The 13,165-nt window shown below is 41.1% G+C and overlaps 1 long non-coding RNA gene across 1 annotated transcript; it reads right to left on the reverse strand.

Moving 5' to 3' along the window:
* Nucleotides 1–6,555: 6,555 nt before the first annotated feature.
* Nucleotides 6,556–7,724, reverse strand: LOC131362966 (uncharacterized). The gene is made up of 3 exons (XR_009206259.1): nucleotides 7,634–7,724; nucleotides 7,451–7,539; nucleotides 6,556–7,156 (listed from the first exon to the last, which is right to left on the reverse strand). It is a non-coding gene; the product is annotated as an uncharacterized LOC131362966 (long non-coding RNA).
* Nucleotides 7,725–13,165: the final 5,441 nt, after the last annotated feature.

The following is a 13,165-nucleotide window of genomic DNA, read 5'->3' on the forward strand; positions in this document are numbered from 1 at the left end:
TCATCAGGAACTACAGTACCATTGCTAGCCCAATGACTTCACTGCTGAAAGACAAGCCCAAGAAATTAAAGTGGACTGATCATGCCAGAGCTGCTTTTCAGAAACTTAAGAAAAGTTTTTCTTCCGCTCCGATACTCCGTCATCCTAACCCTGAGCTGCCGTTCGTAGTGGAGGTGGACGCTTCGAGCTGTGGGATAGGGGCCGTGCTTTCTCAACGTCAACCAGAGTCCGGAAAACTGCATCCTTGTGCCTTTTTCTCCCAAAAGCTCACACCGGCCGAAATGAACTATGACGTAGGGAACCGGGAACTACTATCGATAAAGACTGCCCTGGAAGAATAGAGGCACTGGCTCGAAGGGGCCCGCCACCCGTTCCTGGTCCTTACCGATCACAGAAATCTGTCCTATCTTCGGGAAGCCAAGTGTCTCAACCCACGGCAAGCTAGGTGGGCGCTATTCTTTACACGACTCAAGTTTTCAGTCTCCTACCACCCCGGGTCTAAGAATGGGAAAGCAGATGCCCTGTCGCGAATCCATGAAACCCTGGAGCCACCATCCAGCCCAGAGCCTATCCTTCCACCATCTGTCCAAGTAGCTCCTGTGCAGTGGGACCTGATGAGTGGATTTGAACGGGCTCAATCGACAGAGGCCCCCCCCCAACATGTCCACCGACCAAAGTTTATGTACCCACAGGTTTCCGCCAACAAGTGTTACGATGGACCCATGAGAGCCTGAGTTCAGGACACCCCGGCACCCGTAGAACCATTCAGCTGGTACGACAAAGATTCTGTTGGCCATTGCTCAACCACGATGTCGAGGAGTTTATCCGGTCCTGCTCGGTCTGCGCACAATCCCGAACGAGCCGTCAGCTACCAGAAGGTCTACTTCAACCACTGCCAGTTCCACGCCGACCCTGGTCTCACATCTCAGTAGACTTTCTCACAGACCTCCCTGTCTCTCAAGGTTTCACCACAGTCATGGTTGTAATCGACCGCTTTTCCAAGTCCTGCAAGTTAATCCCCATGAAAGGTCTGCCTACTGCCATGGAAACAGCCACAGCCATTTTCCAAAACATCTTCCGTCACTATGGTTTACCCGAGGACATTGTTTCTGATCGCGGCCCACAGTTCACATCTCGTGTGTGGTCGGAGTTTTGCAAACAACTCAGGATCAATGTCAGCCTCAGCTCTGGGTATCACCCCCAGTCCAATGGCCAAGCGGAGCGGCTTAATCAAGAAATTGGGAGGTTCCTAAGAACATACTGCAGCCGTGAGCAACACCATTGGAGTGAGTTTCTCCCCTGGGCTGAGTATGCCCAAAACTCGTTGAGCCACTCCTCGACCGGCTTAACTCCCTTCCAATGTGTATTGGGCTATCAACCTCCGCTCTTTCCTTGGTCCGGGGAACCCTCGGATGTGCCTACAGTTGAAGACTGGGCAAGACGTAGTCAGGAGGTCTGGGAAAGAGCCCATGTTCGTCTCCAGAGAGCGATTCGACGACAAGAGCTCCAAGCTAACCGGCGTCGGCGTCCCCACCCAGGTTACCAAGTGGGTCAGAAGGTGTGGCTTTCTACTAGGAATATAAAACTAAAACTTCCTTGTCATAAGTTAAGCCCCAAGTTTGTTGGCCCGTTTAAAATTCTACGCCAAGTTAATCCAGTTTCTTTCCGCCTTGAGCTTCCAGCATCGTATCGTATCTCGCCTACCTTCCATGTGTCTTTACTCAAGCCCTTCCACGAGCCTCAAACCACCAGCCCCGCTATCACTGAACCTCCCCCACCACTGGACATTGATGGCTCCCTTGCCTACCAGGTGCGCACCATCCTGAATTCCCGTCGTCGAGGTGGCCGCCTTCAGTATCTGGTGGATTGGGAGGGTTACGGCCCAGAGGAGCGTTGTTGGGTTAATGCACAGGACATTCTCGACCCCTCTGCTTGCAGAACCAGAGCACCAGAGGGAGCCATCACCCGAATATTGACATTTGCAAACTCACTTCCTGTCTTACTCGGGTATTTAAGCAGCACGCTGCCTGTTGTTTACTGCAAAGTATTGTTCTCTGTAGTGGATTACGTACCAAGTCTTGTTTATTGTTCCTGATTGCCTGCTACGTGTATGATCTTTGCCTGTTACTGTTTTCTACGAGTCTCGGTTTTGCGGTTTTGGTTTCTGTTCGCTAGTTCTTGATTTTCCGGTTTTTGACCATTTCGCTTAGCCATATCGATTCCGATTCTTGCCTGCCGTTTTGTGAATAAAGATCTGCATATGGATTCTACTACGCCTGCCTCGAGCGCGTCCTTACAGTGTCATCCGACAACTGCAATTTATCTGCAACAATAAAGGATTGCATAGCACCAGTGTCTCGAAGCAGCTTTACCTTTATCTGATCCTCGGGACTTCCAGATAAGGAAATTAACCCTGCCAGAATAAAAGGTCGATAGCTGTCATCGATTCTTTTATCAGCTGTGTTAACAGTAGTTTGAGTTTTTAAAAAACCTACGCTTTTCGCTTGTGGGTGTTTTCTTTTTAAAACTGAACAATCAGCAATGACATGACCCTTTTTATGACAGTAAAAGCACTCGCGTTCCTCTCGAGCTGGAGTGGATTTGGAACGATTTGCTTGTGCATAAGGTGCAGATTGGGTTTTCTCTAAGCGTGTAGGTGTAAAGACGTTCTTGTGCGTTAACACAAATTCGTCCGCTAGAACAGCTGCGTGCGACAATGAGGATACCTTCTGTTCGTTAAGGTAAACAACAACTCGCTCTGGCAAGCAACTTTTAAAGTCCTCCAGTAACATCAGCTCCCGTAGCGAGTTAAAGTCAGTCATCTTACTAGCTGTGCACAGGCGTCCCTGTGTGTAATTTGTAGGTTGTTTTAAGATATTCCTCCACAGCTCTGCTGCTCCAGGCTCTCCAGCACTTCCTGGAAAAATCCTCGGAGAAACACTGTAATGGATAACCTGTATATAATTTCCTGGAAGTTCAATCGTTATTCATTTTCCCAAATGTCTTGTCATACATTTTTTCCTGTTTATACCATGGAACACTAAAGGTGAATTTTAAAATATTCAGTGGGTTTGTTCAGTGCCACATTATTGTAGAAATTATTCATTATTCATACATTATTATTATTGTAAATTAAATTAATTTTGAGACTTTAAGTGGGTTGCATCTAAATTCTGCAGTACTGCAGGTCTTCACTGAAAGCTGTTGGGAAATTAAATTAGCATTTAGATGTTTCCATGAAGCAGCTAATTCTTTATCTCCACTGGATAGTGCTACAGCTGCTCACTGCTCACCTCTTTCATTGTTCCTGTTTGAGTAAAACTGTTTGTTCTGTCATTTATTCCATTTGTTACTGGATTAATAAAAAAAATACCACTTTTGTAGAATTGAAGCAGTTTTTAGTTTTCCGAATGATTATACGTAGCAGTTTTATTAATGGCATATTTTGCTAATGGATAAATGAAGGGTTTTCTTATTCCGTTTGTGCGATGGAACAATATTATTTCGTCCAGATTTTCATAAGACCATGGATATTATGCAGTGTTTTGACTCCACTGTTCCTTTCAGAGACAGAACAGCACTTAGTGCTAAACACTCATTACAATGATCAGAATTTATGAGTTTACACTGTAAAAAGTATAAATAATTACTGGTTACACACTGCATGATTTAGCAAATGTAAGTGATTTGTCAGGTGATGTGTGTGATGTGTGTGTCACTTGTCATACACAATCTGTGTAAATCTTTGCATATGCAGCTTCTTAAAAGCGTTAAGTCTGTAGATGTGTAATTTAAGTAAATTCTTACTGTTTCTATCTGCAATCTGAATATGGAGCAGTAGGAAATGTTTCTATAATTATGCATTACGCGCTGCCCCCTGCTGGTTAAATATGTTTATAGCAGCCTAAATTGTACCTCAAAGAATATCACACTGAATAATTTCCTGACAGAAAGTGAACAGAAGTGGCTAATTAATAAATTTTTTTGGATCACTGAAGAACTGTTGAAATGTCCCTGGGGCATCAACAGTGGCGTTTTACTTCTTTTTTCCACAACATGGTCAAGCAGATCTTAAAGATTTTCATCTAAAGTGAGTTGGCTTTTAATAATTATTTGACATATATAATAAGCAAAGTCATCAAGGAATTACCAGAGTTTGTTGTAGTTTCTGCAGGTTTGAAGTTTGCTTGAGGTGGCTGAAGTGATAATGATCTACTGGTGTGACCCCAGATCCTCTCATGACTGCAGCACATTCTGCTCCTGGTATCTTTACAGATGCCTCGGCTGCAGAATTGTTTTAAAGCTTGAATCCATCAGAGTTGTAATGTAATATAAAATATGTTCTCTTGTCAAAGGCATGCTTTCATATTCACTTTCTGTGCTTTCATATTTATAAATTATATGTTCTAATTTGTTAATATCTATCTATCTATCTATCTATCTATCTATCTATCTATCTATCTATCTATCTATCTATCTATCCATCTATCCATCTATCTATCTATCTATCTATCTTTACTTTCCTGGAGAAGAATGAATCGCTGTGATAATTCAGCCCTGACTCTTGCTTCAGAGGCATTAACTTGTTTGGCAGCTTTTTAGGCATCTGGAATCTTTCTTTAACAGGGAAGTGAGAGGTAATGCAATGAAGCTGAACCTGTAGATGAACCTCTTGAAGCTGATCAGTTTCTGTAACTCTGTCCCATCAGCTCTGTTAGTTGATGTCCCATCAGCTCTGATCACATATCCCAGAAAGGAAACAGAGACACATGAAACTTGCACTTTTTTGTAGCCATGGGAAGCTGAAAATTAATTTTTCAGCAGCTCCAGAGTTTATCCACACTAAAACCTTCAGAGTAACATAAGCGCTGCTAAAATTATGGTGTACCTGACGTTAGGAGTGAGGGATGCTGGGATGCATGATATTTGGCATGTAAATAAAAGTAAATGAAATTAAATTCAATATAAAAGATCTCTCTAACAGAATACGTTACATTTTGCTGTTAGAAATCTGTCAGAGATGCTGAAAGATCTGGACAGAGCAGAGGCTAAAGCCTTCAATCAGCTCATGAACATTCTCCTGGATGAGGCAGAGGAAACTCTAAGGATGAGGAAAAAATATAAACTCAGTATAAATCTGTAAAGATCTGATTTGTTCAGAAGACAAAATAAGGTGATTTCTTGTTTAAGTTTGGTCTTACTAGTCAGAAATGGCAACTTATTTAAATGACAGGACAGACAATTAAACCACGCCCCAGAAACCAGGCTGAAATAAATAAATAACCTTTCTTATTTTCATTAACAGATTAGCATACAAGTGTTACTAATGAAATGCAAAAAAATCGTTCCTCATCAAGATGACAGGTTGTGAAGGCAGCAAAAGGGGGACCGAAACAATATTAGGCATGTAGTCATAATGTTATGGCTGATTGGTGTATAATGTGACTCTGTAAGCATAATAAACCTTAATGTTCATGAAAGTTTAATAAGAGAACCAAATATCACTTTCAGGGATGTGTGGCTAAGAATATAAAGAATATGGCAAAATTTCAGCTGAACAAAAGTTCTTGAACAACATCCGTTGGAGTGATGAGACCCAGGTGGAGATGTTTGGTCATCATGCACAGAGCTATTTTTGGGGAAAACCAAACACATCATCACCACAAACACCTCATACAACCTGTTCCACATGGCAGTAGAGGGGTGAGAATATAATGTATTTCCCTGTATACCAGAAAATTATTTTGACAATCTACGAGGCCGTCTGTCCAGCACCTTAAACTGGGCCAAAATTGCAATAGGAAAACGATCCCAAGAACATCAGCAAATCAATTTATAATTAAAATATTGAAATATAATGAGTCTATCATGGGCACAGAATCACAGAAACTGGACTGATAAAGATTAGAAAAAAAAATCACCTGGTCTTCTCCACTCCAGATTGGATGAGTCCATAATAGTGTTAGATTCTTGTTCTTGGCTGACAGATGTGGAACCTGATGTGGTCTTCTGTTGGTGAGGGTTGATGTGATATGTTTTCTGAGAAGCTTTTCTGATTGAGTGTATTGTTATTGCTCAAAAGTCTCCTGAAACCAAAAAGGGGAATTAACCTAAAGGAATCAGAAATGTAAGCTGTGCAAGGAACTGAGCAAGAAACACAGATCCCAAAATTTCCAGACATTCACTTCTTACTGTGCTTCTGCTTTCTTGCCTTCCTTTTCACTCACTACATGAAGACATTTACTCTCCATCTCAAGCACAAACAGACAGCATCATCAATAAGCCATCTCCATGGCAACAGCATAGCAACAGGTTGTTCACTGCAGCCAGTCAGGGCACTCGGTTCCACTGACTGTCCTCCAATCGCTGTGGCAGATTGTGAGCTTGCTACAGTACATGTGTAAAAGTCTAGAAGAATAACTGCTTATTTCTTTAATTTTTTACCTTGGTTTTACCAGTGCATCAGTTCTGAAGTAAACTTAAACGAATGCAAACACATCAAAGAATCAAAAGCCTGACCTATTTAATTGGTCAGTACCATTATAACCAGTTGTTTTTACAGTTTTATTGAGCCTTAAATCACATTTGTAGTGTAGCGTGCATCTGTCACTGTTTAGATTCATGAAAAATACAGCAATCAATGGCGGGAAAAACAGCCTACAGTGTTTCATTGATTAGATAAAGATCTCAAGGTGAACATTCGCTGCATTCTTGATCAATGAGAGAGACTGAAGATAGCAAGCCAACAGGCGTCTAGGAAATAAAACACAGCTCACTTTTTTTCTCTGAAGCAAACATCATATTAATCACCAATGTAGATGTTATGTAATTGTGTATAAAATTGTGACAGATTTAATTCAACCTTAAGTTTAACCTAGCATGTTTTAACTGAAATGCATTATGGAGTAAATTATATAGAGAATATATTATATTAATGGTTTATTGTTCCAGCACATGTATGCCTTTCTCTTGTGATAAAAAAAGCCTCTCTTCATCAGTGATACTGCATTCTTCTCCAGTCACATGATTAACCTCACAGGATGTTGTCTCCTAGCAACTGCCTCCTCCTTCTGTACCCCTCTCGACTTTCCCCTCTGTTCCTCCTCAGCTGGTTCTTTCCATCACTGGGTGCATGTGGGTGTGACGGACCGATCCCCTGCAATAGAGTTATTTATAGATCTGACTGACATCTGAATGGATGGTGTGTTTTCTAAATTTAAACCCTGCCTCTTTCTGTCTAAAGGTCTCTCACACACTCCCACTCGCCCATATTGAGGTTCATTCCTGGCAATATTGATGAGCAAGCAGTGACAGAAGAATTTCTGTGAGAAGATTTGTTATACAAATAGCTCTGCTGGATATGCAGAAGGTCTGTTATAACAGGTTATAACCTGATGGGTGAAAAACTGCGTGAGTCTAAGTGGATTGTAATGGATTAGAGCTGGTATACCTGTTGACCGGTGGAACTGGGTTGACAGAGCTGCTGAGCTCTTTAATGACAAAACTAGGCCACTCCTCTTTTCCCATCCCCTTTTATCTCTGCATGAAAGAATCAATTTGTTATACACCAGAAGAAGAAGAATGAGAAATGTACATAACCTAATACCCATCATTCAGTGCTATGGATTCCTACCCCAAATTTTCTTCCTTCATGCCTTCCCTCTTTCGCTGCTTTGCTTCCTCCCTCACTTTCATACATCCTCTCATTTTTCTCTCCAACAAGGTCATTACCAATGTCATCACAGATCATCATCTTTCCTCTGATTGGCTGCTACAGTGAGCTGAGGCTTAAAGAGACAGTAAGGTTTCTGTCATCTCAGCGTCTCTTGGCCTCACATAAGAACATTCTCGATGTAGAAGAGCTCACATTAAAACCAAAACAAATACAATGAGAAAATAGTGTGCAGAATTTTATTCCTAATTAACAAATGTGGTAAAGTTTGAGTAACAGAATGAGACTCATGTATTTATTTCTATAGAAGCTTTATTTACATTTACATTCGGGGCTGAAGTAGTTATCCAGAGTGACTTACATACTGTGACCTGCTCTTATAGATTTACGAAGGATTACACACACACACTTGTGGAAAATAGATAGGGTAAAAATAGACAGACTGATAAACACGATAGAATAAAAAAAAGATAAACACAAACATATCTAGAAAGGCCTAGAGAATATGCAACCCTTCCGACTATGAAAGGAAAGGAATAAAGAAATAGAGCCTCAGGGAGAATAAATAGATTTGAGTATAGGACAGCTATCTGATAGTGGACAGCACTGTGGTTGCACAAGATCAATAACTGTGACAGAGAAATGGACGCTTGTGTTAATGGATCCTAATGGTGAAGCCTCAGAGTCAATGGCTATAGAGGGCTACACTGGAAGAAGATGTTCATCTCTATAACAAATAAATAAACAGGAATCCCCAAATTCGGGTTTTTCCTCTCTGAAATATTTTCTTTCCAAAATAAGAATTCATGTGTTAATGGATGTCTAAATGTTTTTTTTTGTTGTTGTTTTTTTGTTTTTTTTTTATCCCCATTCACTGAAGAGGTGTCAATAATAGTCTAATGAGTATTTGTTTTTAAAATTACAATACATATTGTGAAATTCATGTAACTGGAATGAGTAAGAACACGATTACTTCATAAATTCTGTAGAAACTTTGTGGATATGAGTGGAGGAAGACCCAGGAGGCAGGTGGAGTGTCGTCAGAGGTTTTTTATTTTAACTGGCAACAGGAGATCCAGAGAGAGGGATGGGATCAGAAGTACCCTTAAAAACTTGGCTGATTCCATGCCGGTACCTTGTGGAGGCTCTCGCCGTTCAGATTTCATGCTACAAGAGAAAATTTCCATTGTGCTTTACTTAATCACACACACATCACACAACACCAGACTTTCTAAGGTGTGGTGGTACCCAGCTTACCTGAACACAAGAAAAATGTAGTTAGTTAATGAAGCTATATTTAGACATGGGGGTCAGACAGTGATTGGACCAGCCTGGAGGCCTATCCAAAATTCATCCAAAGTTCTTCTGAATGAATTTATTAATTGTGTTTTTCAGCATTTGATTAAACCACTTGACCAGGCCACCCACATGTGGATGTTAAACACTGGGGAAAATTACTTAATCCTCTTTGGGCATCATGGGCCTCAAACCACCCTGCTCCACCCTGCACTCTGACCCAAACCTCCAAGGATGGGATATGCGAAGAAAGAATTTCACTGGGCAGTAATGTATATGTGACAAATGAAGACAGCAGTAGCCTAAGCGGTCCTGGGATTTGGACTTACAACTTCATGATCAGTAGTCCAACATCTTTATCACAAAACTACCACCTCCTTAGTTACTTACCAGTTCCAAATATAGCTGTAAGAACACATACTACAGTCAAGGCCCATGTTTACATTAATTCTAACATGTAGGGACAGCAGTCTTTATGGCACAGGGAACATTAGTTAATTAGCAAGGCAACACTGGTGACAGAGAGAGATGAACTGGGAACAGCGTGTTCAAAAACATCCTATTCCACTCTGGCCCAAATCTTTCCCCAGCCCAGAGGACACAACTGCAATCCAAATTTTTAAGTACATGTTCTCATTTGGCAAAAGCACAAACCTCTTATAATAGCACAGAGAGACTCCTCCCAGTGTGACTGTACATATTCAGTCAATGTCTCTTAAAAACACAACAAATACATTCAGGATGGATTAGGTAGTATGGTAGAGATGGGAGTAATAGAAGCATCACATGTGACTGGAAAAAAAAAGTCTGTGCTTATCACCAACCAAACTGGGACTTCTGAATGGAGAATGTAGTGCTGAAATGTGACACCTATCCAACCTTTCCACTCAGGTACAGGCCTTTTTTAGATAGTGACTACATTTCAAAGATTAATGGATCAGGTGTCACGTCCCTACAATGCACAGGCTATCATATATTCAGACAACAGCATATGAAGCATGTGAGGCCCATCCTGAAATCCTTGAAAAAGGTCAGCCTTACAATGATCCTAAGGGATGAAGGAAGGTGAAGGTACAGTATCTTCAGAGGTACAATTGGGGTCATGGGCAGGTGTGTCCTCAAATTAATAAGATGGCTGCAGTTGTACCCTGCCTGAGACCCAAGACCAAAAAGGAGGAGAGACAGTTGCTGGGACTGGGTGGATATTATTGCAAGTGAATAATTCATAACTATTCTGATCTCACAAAACAGGGTACCAGTCCACCAGTCCAGGTGGTGGAGCAGTGCCAAGAGAGCTTTATGAATGTTACAGGGGGTCTTTGTTACACTGTACACTACTGTTATATTGTATACTTGTATTATTATAGAAGGCCTGTATGGCTAGTTATAGTCTAATAAAACCCAGAGTAACCTAAAGCACATCAGTGTTTTTGAACACTGAACAGTGAAAAAGTTCATCCTGGGGTCACAATGGTGCCAGCTTTAATGAACATTCACTCAGAACTGCTGTTTTTTGTAAGTTTGGCCATCAAATGTTATCTTAATCACACCACCAGATCAGAGGATCTGCCAAGGGATCCAGTGTCTCTTCCTGCAGGTATCCAGTGAATTCTATGTGCACTCTTTTTGGTACAGCCTGACCAGTAGTTTGTGTTCTTCTACCTTCCAAGATTGCTGCATCCCCTATACCTGGGAATAAGGAGAGCTACATTTTTTTATATTGTTTGCTGTGAACAAAAATATCCTTAAGATCTGGGGATAGGACTTCACCCTTTAGAATTTCTAGCACAAGCTTCACAGAAAAATGCAGTGGTGGGCCATCAGGGCCAGCAAGGCCATCTCTGCTGGCCTAAACAGCAGTGGTCTGAATCACTGACACTGATTTTAATATATTTAATATATTTTTCCATGAATGTGTATTCAATTATTCCCAATAGTCTATTCTCTACATTTCATAGCTTTTCTCTTGGTTGTGCTGCTTCCAGTAGTGTATATTTCTGATAAATTTATTTATTTTATCATATTTCAGCCAATGGATGACATCATGTGTCGCCAGAGTGAAAATCTGCCTTAAGGCCTTCAGAATCAATAGTGCAGGCTCCCGGAGCTTAAAATAAGTGGCAATGAATTTGTTCCATTAACCAATCAGATTTCGAGTTGGCGTCACTGGGGCCATCTAGCAGGCATACGATTACGTCAGCATTTTCCCGTCCTTTGATTGGGTAATTGGAGTAGTCAGAGGCAGTGACCTGCCCATATACTATATTTCTATATTCTCTGCATCTCATTTCAGATGCTGTGTCCTCCGGAGATTGCAGTTTGCTGCATACGGCATCAAGAATGTCTTTTTTGAGAAAAATAACAGTAATAAAATTGACTGTTCCTTGTGAGGTGTGAAATACTGTAGAATAATTTCTTTTTTACTTAGTTATTTAATGGGTGATTAGTATCTATTGCCGTGTTGTCCAGGGGCTATTCTAGAATTTTCATTTAAGGTGGGCTCAGCCCCCAATGAGGGTATAATAGTAAAAAAATAAAATTAAATAAAATTAAATAAAATAAATAAATAAAGGTTTGACTAACAGGGTAGGATGGTAAACTTATTGCAGCATTCCACTATATTGCATAGATGTGTATAACATTTGAGTACTGAACAAGCCAAATACAAGTCTTCCTGATCAGACACACACACACACACACACACACACTCTTGTCCTCTGATCCTTGCTCTGCGACGCCGCAGTCTACGGATTGAAGAACGAGCTGAAAGATGGGGAGCAGGCGAAGTCTGCCACCGTTTTCATATGAAATTTAAAGGGGACTGAGGAGATTACCAATTTGTGTAGTTTATGGAGAATCGCAGAATTTTAGGTGGTCTGAGTAGAAAATGGCCTGGCGAAGCCCATGGTGGCGTCATAAGGAGGGTATAGAGATGGATTAATTCAGGAAGGACACCAGTGAAGGCCTAGGTGTGAAATGCACGGCCCGCCACTGGAAGTAAGAGTTATATAGTCTGACAGAACATCAGTAAATTCAGCCACAGGTTTCAGTACTGCTTTAGCTGATTCCAAAATAGATGCAGGTCAGGGTGAGGTGGCCATGTTGTCTGTCATCAAAGTGTGTTTTATACAGGAAGTTGTTCTGACGCCCTGTTTTTTTTTAACATATCTATACAGACATACGTACATACCTACACCGATCAGGCATAACATTGTGAGCAGTGCCAGGTGAAGTGAATAAAACTGATGATCTCCTCATCAGGGCACCTGTTAGTGGGTGGGATATATTAGACAGCAAGTGAACATTTTGTCCTCAAAGTTGATGTTTTAGAAGCAGGAAAAATGGACAGACGTAAGGACGTAAGGCCAATGACTAGACCACTGGATCAGAGCATCTCCAAAACTCTAGCTCTTGTGGGGTGTTCCCAGTCTGCAGTGGTCAGTATCTATCAAAAGTGGTCCAAGGAAGGAGCAGTGGCTCATTGATGCACGTAGAAAGTGAAGGCTGGCCCGTGTGATCCGATCCAACAGACGAGCTACTGTTGCTCAAATTGGTAAAGAAGCTAATGCTTGTTCTGATAGAAAAGTGTCAGAATACACAGTGCATCACAGTTTGTTGCATATGGGGCTGCTTAGCCACAGACTAGTCAGGGTGCCCAGGTGATCATAATGTTATGCCTGGTGGGTGTATATATAAAGTATATTTAGTATTAGTACAGATGTAACCATAAATAAGCCAAACAATACAGTACATTACCATTGACTCTCATCAACATGGAGTTTAGAGATAAGATATAAAGCAGACAGCCATACAGCTGGTACACTTGCTTTGGGGATTAAAGGAGCAGAAAATGGCCTGCATAACCACAGATAATGGTTCTAACATCGCAGCTGTAGTAAGCATACTCATCTGACCACGGCTAAAATGTTTTATTTATAATCTTTTTTTGCCCATTCTTTTGCACAGCCCAGCTTTCAGACTGTTTAAAGGTATGGTTAGCATTTTAGCTAGAAAAAGAGGAGAAAGACATCTCATCTCTTAACACTTTGAGAGTCCATTCAGTGGTAATGTACTGTACTGTTTGGCTCATTTATGGGGTCATATCTGAGCTTGGCCACCGGTCTGTAGTGGCTGAGTAAAAGATTTTTTTTTAATATATAAGAAGGTCATCCTTAACTTTCACACTGTCACAGATCT

The sequence above is a fragment of the Hemibagrus wyckioides genome, linkage group LG12 (genome assembly GCF_019097595.1).
Source record: "Hemibagrus wyckioides isolate EC202008001 linkage group LG12, SWU_Hwy_1.0, whole genome shotgun sequence".
NCBI lineage: Eukaryota > Metazoa > Chordata > Actinopteri > Siluriformes > Bagridae > Hemibagrus > Hemibagrus wyckioides.